At 48.2% G+C, this 10,899-nt stretch overlaps 2 protein-coding genes across 3 annotated transcripts in view; one reads left to right on the top strand and one right to left on the bottom strand.

Annotated features, from left to right (window-relative positions):
* LOC125686462 (uncharacterized) overlaps nucleotides 1-10,899 on the top strand; it is a 221,273-nt gene that overhangs the window by 164,534 nt on the left and 45,840 nt on the right. The window lies entirely within an intron of this gene.
* LOC125686461 (mesoderm induction early response protein 3-like) overlaps nucleotides 6,069-10,899 on the bottom strand; it is a 296,480-nt gene continuing 291,649 nt past the window's right edge. Inside the window, exon 14 of the transcript XR_007373804.1 lies at nucleotides 6,069-9,623. The gene's annotated coding sequence lies outside the window, so the exon portion shown is untranslated. The remainder of the gene's footprint in view (nucleotides 9,624-10,899) is intronic.

Below are 10,899 nucleotides of genomic sequence, written 5' to 3' on the forward strand. Positions count from 1 at the left end.
CTGGAGAAAGTGTGCCGGCTTGGTTATTGAGACTATAGGATTCTGGGGCAGAAAGTGTCTTGGTGCATGGCCCAGAAATAGCTAAGTTGGCCACCATGACCGTTCATCCTGCTCTCAGACAGAGGTTATACGTGGGTCATCAATATCGTGATTAAAACCATTCCATACTAGAATGGTTTATGGCGGCCTGCCGTATGGTATGGCCGAATAAATTGGACATACCTTTACATACAGGCATGTGGTCCTCCATGGAGGACCTTCAAAATTATATCCGCGAACTGGGTGTAAGAAAGGCTATCTATGAAGATACATTTGATGGCCCTGATATGGTTAAATTTTCAGCAGGGATGAGAGATGTAATTTTACAGCAAGCTCCCTGCCATCTGTACGGCACCTTAGTCTCCATATTAAATCCCCTTGTAGCGTCAGAAGCCGTAGTCCAGCAGGCTGCCCAGTTAGTTGCCGACTTGGGAGAAACAGAACGCCTGCGGACTAGGCGCAATATTTGGTTTTTGGAGGAAGCAGAGGTCCTGCCGGTAAATAAAACCAAAATGCTGGCTACTCGAGCTCCTCCATCGGGACCCATAAGGGTATCCCGAAAACAAATGTTTAATGATTTAATTCGGGCTGGGGTCCAATTTGCTAAAATCGACCGCCAGCCAAACCAGCTCTTCTCCAGCTCTGGAGACAACTAAAGGACAATCAAAAATTCCAGAGCTACCCTAAGAAATCAAGGGTAAGAGCAATAGAGAGGGTTCCATCAACAACATGGAACCTAGAAGATTTTATTGTTTCTAATAGGAAAAAAAAAGCCACCTCAGGGCCACAATGCCTGAGCCGTCGGAAGCAAAATTATTGGCCCTAGCACAATTCATGGAGTGACAAGGGATGTTAGTCCCCGTAGGGCCTCCAGACGGGACCAGAGGCCCTATGTAGAATTAACGATTTATTGGTCCCGAAAAAATATTCAGAGAGTGATGGCATTGGTAGAGAAAATTTGATGGCGACAGAGTGATGATTGGTGGTTTTGGGGGACAGACTATTCCTGTCACCCAAACATGGTTAAAATTAGGGTCGGGCGTCTCCCACCCCAGGAGTACAAGGTGTCTATTGCCCCAGTCCAAGAATACATCCTGGGCATAGATATTCTATGGGGTCTGGCTCTCCAAATAACTGTGGGAGAGTTCAGACTTCGACAAAGATGTATCAGTATCCGGGCGGTGCAGGCAATATTAAGAGGCCATGCGAAACATGAGCCTGTTTGCCTGCCGAAACTGCTCCGGATCACTAATGTCAGACAGTATAGACTCCCGGGTGGGCAAGATGAAATATCGAGAACGGTGCAGGAATTAGAAAAAGTGGGCATTATAAGACCTGCACACAGCCCATATAACTCCCCCATATGGCCAGTGCGAAAGTCGGATGGCACATGGAGGATGACAGTAGATTACAGAGAATTAAATAAGGTCACGCCGCCTATTCATGCAGCCGTACCCAATATTGCCTCCCTAATGGGCACATTGAGAAGGGAGATAAAAACCTATCATTGTGTCCTAGGTCTAGCAAATGCATTCTTCAGTATCCCAATTGCTGAGGAATCGCAAGATCAGTTTGCGTTTACATGGGGAGGCAGGCAATGGACCTTTCAGGTCCTGCCACAGGGGTACGTGCATTCACCAACGTATTGTCACAATCTAGTGGCACGTGACCTGGCTGATTGGACAGAACCTGATGATGGTAACCTATATCATTATATTGATTATCTCCTGCTGACATCCGACTCACTGGAGGCAGTAGGACAGGCAGCAGATTCATTAACCGCCTATTTACAACAGAGGGGATGGGCTATAAATCCCCAAAAGGTGCAAGGTCCTGGCCTGTCCGTAAAATTCCTGGGGGTGGTTTGGTCAGGAAAGACCAATGTGCTACCCAGTGCTGTCATAGATAAGGTTCAGGCGTTCCCAGTCCCTACAACATCAAAGCAGCTGCAAGAGTTTCTAGGTATATTGGGTTATTGGCGTTCCTTTATACCTCACCTAGAGCAGCTGCTAAGGCCACTATACAGACTCACAAAAAAGGGACAGCTATGGGACTGGGGGAAAACAGAACAGGATGCTTTCCAACAGGTGAAACTGGCAGTTAAACAAGCCCAAGCATTGGATATATTTGATCCTACCCTCCCAGCCGAGTTGGACGTTCATGTTACTCAAGACGGCTTCGGTTGGGGCCTGTGGCAACGCCAGAGCTCTGTTCGGACCCCCATTGGTTTCTGGTCTCAGGTTTGGCACGGAGCAGAAGAAAGATACAGTATGATTGAAAAACAGTTATTGGCTGCCTATTTGGCATTACAGGCAATAGAGCCAATAACTCAAACAGCTGCAGTTATAGTCAAGACCACTCTGCCAATTCAGGGGTGGGTGAAAGACCTGACCCACCTTCCTAAGACAGGAGTGGACCAAGCACAAACAGTGGCATGATGGGTCGCCTACCTCGGCCAAAGGAGCAGTATGTCTTCTTCACCCTTGAAAGAAGAACTCCAGAAGTTCCTAGGCCCAGTGACGTATCACAGTGATGCACCAAAAGAAATACTGGTTGCTCCACCAGAGAAGAGTCCTGTTCAGGAGGGAAAATATCCTATCCCTGAAGATGCCTGGTACACAGATGGGTCCAGCAAGGGCAACCCAAGCAAGTGGAGAGCAATAGCATACCATACTTCCACCGAGACAATCTGGTTTGAAGAAGGGGATGGTCAGAGCAGCCAATGAGCAGAACTGCGGGCCGTGTGGATGGTTATAACCAAGGAACCCGGTGATGGTATCCTGAACATCTGCACAGATAGTTGGGCTGTGTACTGGGGGCTCACTCTTTGGATTGCACAGTGGGCCACCCAGGAATGGACTATCCACGCCCGACCGATCTGGGGCAAAGACATGTGGTTAGATATATGGAATACGGTCAAACACAGGACTGTATGTGTCTACCATGTTTCTGGTCATCAGCCCCTACAGTCACCAGGAAACGATGAAGCTGACATACTGGCCCGAGTTTGATGGATTGAGAATTCACCATCTGAGAACATCGCCCGCTGGTTACATTAGAAGCTACGGCATGCTGGACAAAAGACAATGTGGGCAGCTGCTAAAGCATGGGGACTGCCCATACAACTATCTGATATCGTCCAGGCATGCCAGGATTGCGACGCTTGCTCCAAGATGAGACCGAGATCGTTGCCCAAAACAACAGCCCATCTTGCTAGGGGACACAATCCTCTCCAGCGATGGCAGGTCGATTACATCGGGCCCCTTCCTCGTTCCGAAGGGGCAAGATACACCCTGACCTGTGTCGACACTGCAAGTGGGCTACTGCAGGCCTATCCAGTACCGAAAGCAAAGCAGGCATATACCATCAAGGCACTCACTAAACTGAGGGAAGATTTAGGTTGGATGTTAGGGGGAAGTTCTTTACTAGGAGAGTGGTTAGGCCCTGGAACGGGCTGCCCAGGGAGGTTGTGGATGCCCCGTCCTTGGACGTGTTTAAGGCCAGGTTGGACGGGGTCCTGGGCAACCTGATCTGAATGTGTATGTTTGGTGGCCCTGCTAGGCAGGGGGGTTGGAACTACATGATCCTTGGGGTCCCTTCCAACCCGGGTGATTCCGTGATTCTGTAAACTGATGTCTGCCTACAGGACACCTCAAGTCATCGAGAGCGACCAAGGGACTCATTTTACTGGTGCAACTATACAGCGCTCGGCAGAAGAAAATAACATCGAATAGCGATTCCACCTGCCATATAATCCAATGGGGGCAGGCCTCATCGAACGTTATAATGGTATTCTTAAGGCTGCCCTGAAGACAGACTCCCAGTTCTTGCAGGGGTGGATGAGCTGGGAATTACTGTCAAGACTCAGGAAGAAAAAGAGAGTCTATGTCCTGTGGAAGAAGGGACAGGCTACTAGGGGAGATTACAAGGAAGTTGCAAAGGTATGCAGGGAGGAAGTCCGGAAGGTGAAAGCCCATCTCGAACTTAGATTGGCCACTGCAGTAAAGCAGAATAAGAAATCCTTTTACAAATATATCAATGACAAGAGAAAACCCAAGGATAATCTCTGTCCTTTAATTGATGCAGCAGGGAATGTGACCACAGATGACAAAGAGAAGGCTGAGGTCCTCAACGCCTTCTTTACATCTGCCTTTAATAGTCAGACCAGCTATCTTCAGGGCACTTTGTGCCCTGATCTGGATATCTGGGCTGACATACAGCATATCTCCCCGGAGATCGAGGTGGAGACAGTTAGAGAGCTCCTCCTCCATCTGGACAGTCACAAGTCCATGGGACCGGATGGGCTTCATCCTAGGGTGCTGAGGGAGTTGGCGGGGGTGATCGCTAAGCCGCTCTCGGCTATCTACCAGCACTCCTGGTTGACTGGAAAGATTCCAGAGGATTGGAGGCTTGCTGATGTGACTCCCATCTACAAGAAGGGCCGTAAGGAGGATCCGGGGAACTACAGGCCTGTCAGCCTGACATCAGTGCACGGGAAGGTCATAGAACAAATCCTCCTGGGAGAGATCACACAGCTTGCCCACGGGATCAGGCCCAGCCAGCACGGGTTCATGAAAGGCAGGTCGTGTTTGACCAACCTCATCTCCTTCTACGACTGGGTGACCAAACTGGTAGATGAGGGAAAGGCAGTTGATGTAGTCTACCTAGACTTCAGCAAAGCCTTTGACATGGTCTCACACAGTATCCTTCTGCGGAAACTGGCTGCCCATGGCTTGGACAGTTTTACCCTCCGTTGGATAAGGAACTGGCTGGAGGGCCGTGCTCAACAGGTGGTGGTCAATGGACTGAAGTCCAGCTGGAGACCTGTTACAAGTGGTGTCCCCCAGGGGTCGGTACTGGGGCCCATCCTGTTTAATATCTTCATTGATGACTTAGATGAAGGGATTGAGTGTACCCTGAGTAAGTTTGCAGATGACACCAAATTGGGAGGTTGTGTCGATCTGCCTGAGGGCAGGGAGGCCCTGCAGAGGGATCTAGGTAAGCTGGATCGCTGGGCTGAGATGAATGGGATGAGGTTTAACAAGGCCAAGTGTCGGGTTCTGCACTTTGGCCACAACAACCCCAGGCAGCGTTACAGGCTTAGGGATGAGTGGTTGCATGATTGTGAAGAGGAAAGGGACCTGGGGGTGTTGGTTGGTGCTCAGCTGAACATGAGCCGACAGTGCGCCCAAGTGGCCAAGAGGGCCAACGGCATCCTGGCCTGCATTAGAAATAGTGTGGCCAGCAGGAGCAGGGAGGTGATCATCCCCCTGTACTCAGCACTGGTGAGGCCGCACCTCGAGTACTGCGTTCAGTTTTGGGCCCCTCACTACAAGAAAGACATTGAGGCCCTGGAGCGTGTCCAGAGAAGGGCAACGAAACTGGTGAGGGGTCTGGAGCACAAGTCTTACGAGGAGCAGCTGAGGGAGCTGGGATTGTTCAGTCTGAAGAAGAGGAGGCTCAGGGGAGACCTCATTGCACTCTACAACTTCCTGAAGGGAGGTTGTGGTGCAAAAGGGTCTGGCCTCTTCTCCCAGGCAAATAGTAGGACCTGAGGAAATGGACAGAAGTTATACCAGAGAAGATTTAGGTTGGATATTAGGAGAGACTTTTTCCTCTCAGAGGGTGATCAGGCACTGGAATGGCCTGCCCAGGGAGGTGGTGGAGTCGCCATCCCTGGTAGTGTTCAAGGGGCGCCTGGATGAGGAGCTACGAGAGATGGTTTAGTAGCTTGTGGCACTGATAGAAATGGGAAGGTCGTTGGACTGGATGATCTTGCAGGTCATTTCCAACCTTGTGATTCTGTGAAAAGACTGTATGAAACCCTGCGGGACCTGAATGAAAGACCTCGAGACAGCAGACCCAGTGCCCTGAGAATGTTGCAGACGACATGGGCCACCCCCCCGCTTAGGATCCAAATTACGGGCACTGATCATCAGGTAAGACCCCAGATTGGTAACGAAAATAATCTTCTGCTCCTTGCCCCTGAAAACTTAGAGCCGGGTACCCATAAAATAAAATAGCCCTGGAAGATGCAGGTAGGACCCAAGTGGTGTGGCCTACTTGCACCTTGGGGGAGACTATTGGAGGTGGGAGGCTCAGTAGTCCCTCCAGTAATAGGTACATGGCCTACTGATATTGTGGTCAACACTCCGATCTTTATTGCTAAAGGGACCCCATCATGTCCCTGTGGCAGATCAGGACACCTCCTTTGGTGCCTGATATCGTTATGCAGCCGCAGATATCCGGCCAAAAGGTGTGGTACAGGCAGCCAGGACGTGCCCCAGTACAAGCGGAAGTGTTGACCCAAGACAGAACTACAGCCTGTATCTTGCCCTGGAGAGCAGACCTTCCCCTCCTGGTACCTGTAAAACATCTGTATTACTCCCCGTGAGTCTGTGAGCCTTCAGGACCACCGGAAGGAACAAAATGCCATCAAGCGTTCCAGTGTTGCTGTCAGATCACGTACAACACCCGGTGATGGTCTGCATGGGACTGATGGAACATAGAACGGACCTGCACCTCAGGACCTCATGCCTCCAGTCACATCATCGAGCACTGGCCCACAGAAGAATATAGACATCCACTAATCATCACTTGTCTCGAACTGTACCAACACACGTCGCGATAAAATTGTATAACAACAAACACTAAGGGAGCTATTACATTTGGATAAAATTATGATATTAGAGGAGATAGGAGATAAAGAAAGTGAAGATGAGGGAGTTGATCTGGGGGAGGCAGTCTGCGCACTGGGCACAATCTCTGTGTAGTAGAAGCAGAGGTGCTTCTAGTACTTAAAACCAAGAGGCCACCTGTGCAGAAATCTCAGTCGGGGCCTGTAAGGGTCTCACAAAAACAAATGCTTAATGATTTAATTTGGGCTGGGGTCTGTGGGAATGAAATGTTGTTTTTGCATTAGAATTGTATATTATTTTATAATATATGATCTCCGCTATCATAGTTCTTTTTGGAAGTCCTTCTACTTAACTTGGGGAAGATCTCTGATAAGTGTACATCACTTATCTTATAGACAAGCCTCCCCAGGAACGCAAACTCCGTATATAGGTGTATATATGTATATTTTGTCATACACACTGCAAGAATATCCTGCACGAGAGCAAACCAGAGAACAAGCCATGGCATACCCGAGGAAGTGCTTGAAGAAACATTGGGAAGGCCTGACATAATCTCCCAGTGCTCTTTGTTTAACGGTGGTGACTTTAAAGAAAATCACCATATCAATAGGACAAGGAGAGCACCGAGAAGACATCTTGGAAACAACAGGATGACTACTGACTGGCACCAGGTAACAAATAAATTAACAAGTAAATAGCAAATGTAAAGCCTTCTGATAAGATTGTGAACCTGGAGTACCCAGCCAGTGGGGAAATGGGAGGGTGGAGGCAAGGGGGAGAAAACAGGGTATAAAGGCTGTTATGATGCGTCCATAGGCGCGCTCCTGCTTGCGGGATGCCTGCCATTGCAATCGCGAATAAACTCTGCTTTTATCAGAGATACCGTCCTGACAAAAATTACTTGGGTATTTCCAACACTCCCAGGCCTGCCACTGCCCCTCGGTGCAGAAAGCAGCCCTGGTCTGGATTCCATCCGTGGCTCTTACCTCATCCCTGACTGCAGAAAAGAGCAATTCCAACACCCCCCTCTTGCTCCCACCTTTGGCTCTGCCCTCAACACTAGTCACACCGCTCTGGCCCTCCGTTCCACCCCTAATGCTCACTCAATTGGAACCGTCGTTACAGTTAAGAGGGAGATGTGCTAAAGATGCAATTGTACTGCCGCTGGAGGCTAAGCAGGCTTCAGTTCAGATTACTACCCAAATGGGGTAGCACATGCTACCCTAAACACACAACTAATCCGAATGATTATACATGATCTTCCTGATCGCTTCATGAGTGCTCTTTTCTCCCTTAACTTCCTTTCTGTATGAGTCTAAGAGATTAATCTTTTACATCATTGTCTCAAAGTTTGCTGGGGACACAGATGAACAAGTCCAAGCAAGTCCCAGGCAGGGGTTGCAAAACCCTTTGTATGAGGGACACAGATGGACAAGGCCACGGGCAATGAGAGAGCGATAAGCTGCCGCTTAATGGCTGTGAAGCAGTCTTTTGTGTGGACTTATCTCAAGGAAGATGGCCATCTCAGGGGGTACTCACACAACTCTTGCTGAAACACCCAGGGATGTCATGTAGGCAGGAGAACAAGGAGGATAAAAGAAGAATCGAAAAACATGAGGTTTAGGTTTTTCTGGCAACTGATTCCTCTTGAAGAGGTTTCTGCCATGAGAAGCCTCATGACCTGCCCCTCTCCCTCCTGGACTTGCTCTGTGCTCTATCATGATGCTGAAGAAGAACAAAGGTGTCTGCCATCAGATTCCTCACTACAGAATTCCTGCATGCTGATGGACTCTCCTGGGCCTGCTACCTTAGTCCTGCTGCTTCCTCCCAGATTGGCTCTGCAACTTCTTTCCGCTACCTGCTTTCTGCCCAAGGCCGGCCATGCTGCTGCTCTCCCCCCCGTGCTGCTTTTGCCTCAGACCTTTGCAATGGCACGCAAGGAGACCGCTGCTGGATCCTGGTGGTAACTATCCCTGCTTTACTTGATTCTTGCTACATTCCTACCTTTTCTATTACCCTCCTTCCCTTCCCAGTCTCCTTGATTAGGATTTATAATAAACTGGTTGAACCAACATTTGAACCATTGTTTCTTAATCTCACGCTGGGTATACAGATATTAAAAGAACCTCCTCTCCCTCCTATAAATTGGAGCGAGGCATTTTTTATTGGCGCAGCCAGCAGGATACCCACTCTGAGTGTTGTCCTTCCAGATATACTTTGAAGTTTTTTTCTGTGTGTACCTCCTGGAGTTGCAAGGAGCAATATTTTTTGAAAATTTAGATGCGAGTCCTCCTCCAGGAAGACCGCTCCGTATTCTGAAACTTCAATTTACAATTAACTGGCTGGACCAATATTTGAACCACTGTTTCTTATCTCATGCTGGGTATACAGATATTCAAATAACCTAATCTCCCTCCTCTAAATAGGAGCGAGACAATGAGGCGGCTCATTGGTACCTGCTATAACCTTGCATCATTCAGGTACTAGTATGAGAGTACTGAGTCTGCAAAAGTATCTTACAAAGATCCATTGGCTAGAGATTGGAAGGGCCCAAGAACTATCATATTTGTAGGGAGAGGTTATTTTTGTCTTTCCACAGATGACGGCCATATTTGGATTCCTGCTCGCAGTGTTCACCCTTGGCACAGAAGCACTACCTGAACCGCACCAAATCAACCCACAGCAAAATGTGGGTCACCTGGGCTAAATCAACAGGCCAGACCAACTTCTGCTTAGTGCTTGCTTCTGCCACCGATCCCTTCCAAACTTGTTTTATAGAGATGCTGTTTCTCAATGATTCTGACTTCTCTGCTTACTCCACAGGTAGCTGCAATGTACTGGATTCTCCAGGTGTTTGTTCTTCCAAGCTTCTTAGGAGTCTCAATACCACTATACCCTGGGACCCACAGGAGTTAAATCTTGGAACTCAACAGATCGGTAACACATCTAAGGGATGGAAGAAAACACTAGATTAATTAAGAAATTAATGGTTTTCAAAACATAAGAAACTACCAGGTAAATATCATGCATTGTCTCCAGCACAGCTAATTCCCTCAGGTACTGGATACCTTTCTCCATTGTGGCCCATTTGCCTGGGTAACATACCAGATCTTCCTTGAAGGGATCTCTTCTTCCACAGCTGACAAGAGGGGGCTCAGCAGGGAAAAGGCTAGTGGCCCATTTCCAATTGCTTTGTCAATGCCCCCTTTTCATAGAAAGGAATTCCAGCTCCCTGGTCCTGCTGCTCACTAAATCCAGCCTGCTGACCTCATTATCCCAGCACCAGAGTAGACAGGTGACAATATGCTTACCCAGAAGACAGCTGAAGTCATTTTGCGTGTCTCACAGCTCACCCATTGCCTCCATTAGTTCTGACTTTTCCTCCTCCTGTCCTTTTGATGGCCCTGCTTCATCCTCATCCTCTTCCATCCTTGTATTAGTAGGAGTTTCTTTCCTTACTAAGCACACTGACTCTCAGCCACTATTTTGTCTTACATATAAGGACAACTGATACTGGCACAGGCTGATCCTCTGAACTGCAAGGCCTGTTGCAGGGGTTGGAGCAACTGCAGGGGCTGTTGCACTGTCCATCAAATCCAGAGACCCCTTTCCCTTCAGGGTGCTGATTAGTGTTTAACACGGCTCAGTAGGCATGAGCCAGTCTCCAGCAGGTTGCAGCGATTTGTCTTTCTAGGATTGTCAGGGCAACAGCATACCTTTCCCAAATATTTTACTACAGTTTTCTAGGATCCCACAGTTGCTTGGGAGAGAAGTTCCAAAAGACTGTGGGGTTCCTACTGTTTTAGGTACCTGCCCCAGACCATTCCACACTCCCTACTACTCACAGCTATCCAGCCTCAGGGCAGATCCCCAGCGGTATTTTAAAGTTGTTGTTTAACCTTAAGTAAAATCTAAAACAAGTTCAGGAGACATAGCAGTAAGAACATGCTGGTTTGAACATTCCCACTTGTCTCCCCAAGGAGACAAAGTAAACAGTGCCATTATTAATAGTTTCCAAGATGTGGTTCTCAAAGTAGTACAATAACTGCAATATCAAATCCAAATAACATATTAGTTTACCAACCAGTGTAACGTCATACAGAAAAACAGTAGCCTTAACCTAGCTCCAGGAAATGGTAAACAGCACAACGGGGATCATATACAGCAAGTATATTATTAAATAATACAGTTGCATGAAGACTCTGAAAAATCTCCAAAAACA

This window comes from Lagopus muta, chromosome W, assembly GCF_023343835.1.
Source record: "Lagopus muta isolate bLagMut1 chromosome W, bLagMut1 primary, whole genome shotgun sequence".
In the NCBI taxonomy this organism is placed as follows: Eukaryota; Metazoa; Chordata; class Aves; order Galliformes; family Phasianidae; genus Lagopus; species Lagopus muta.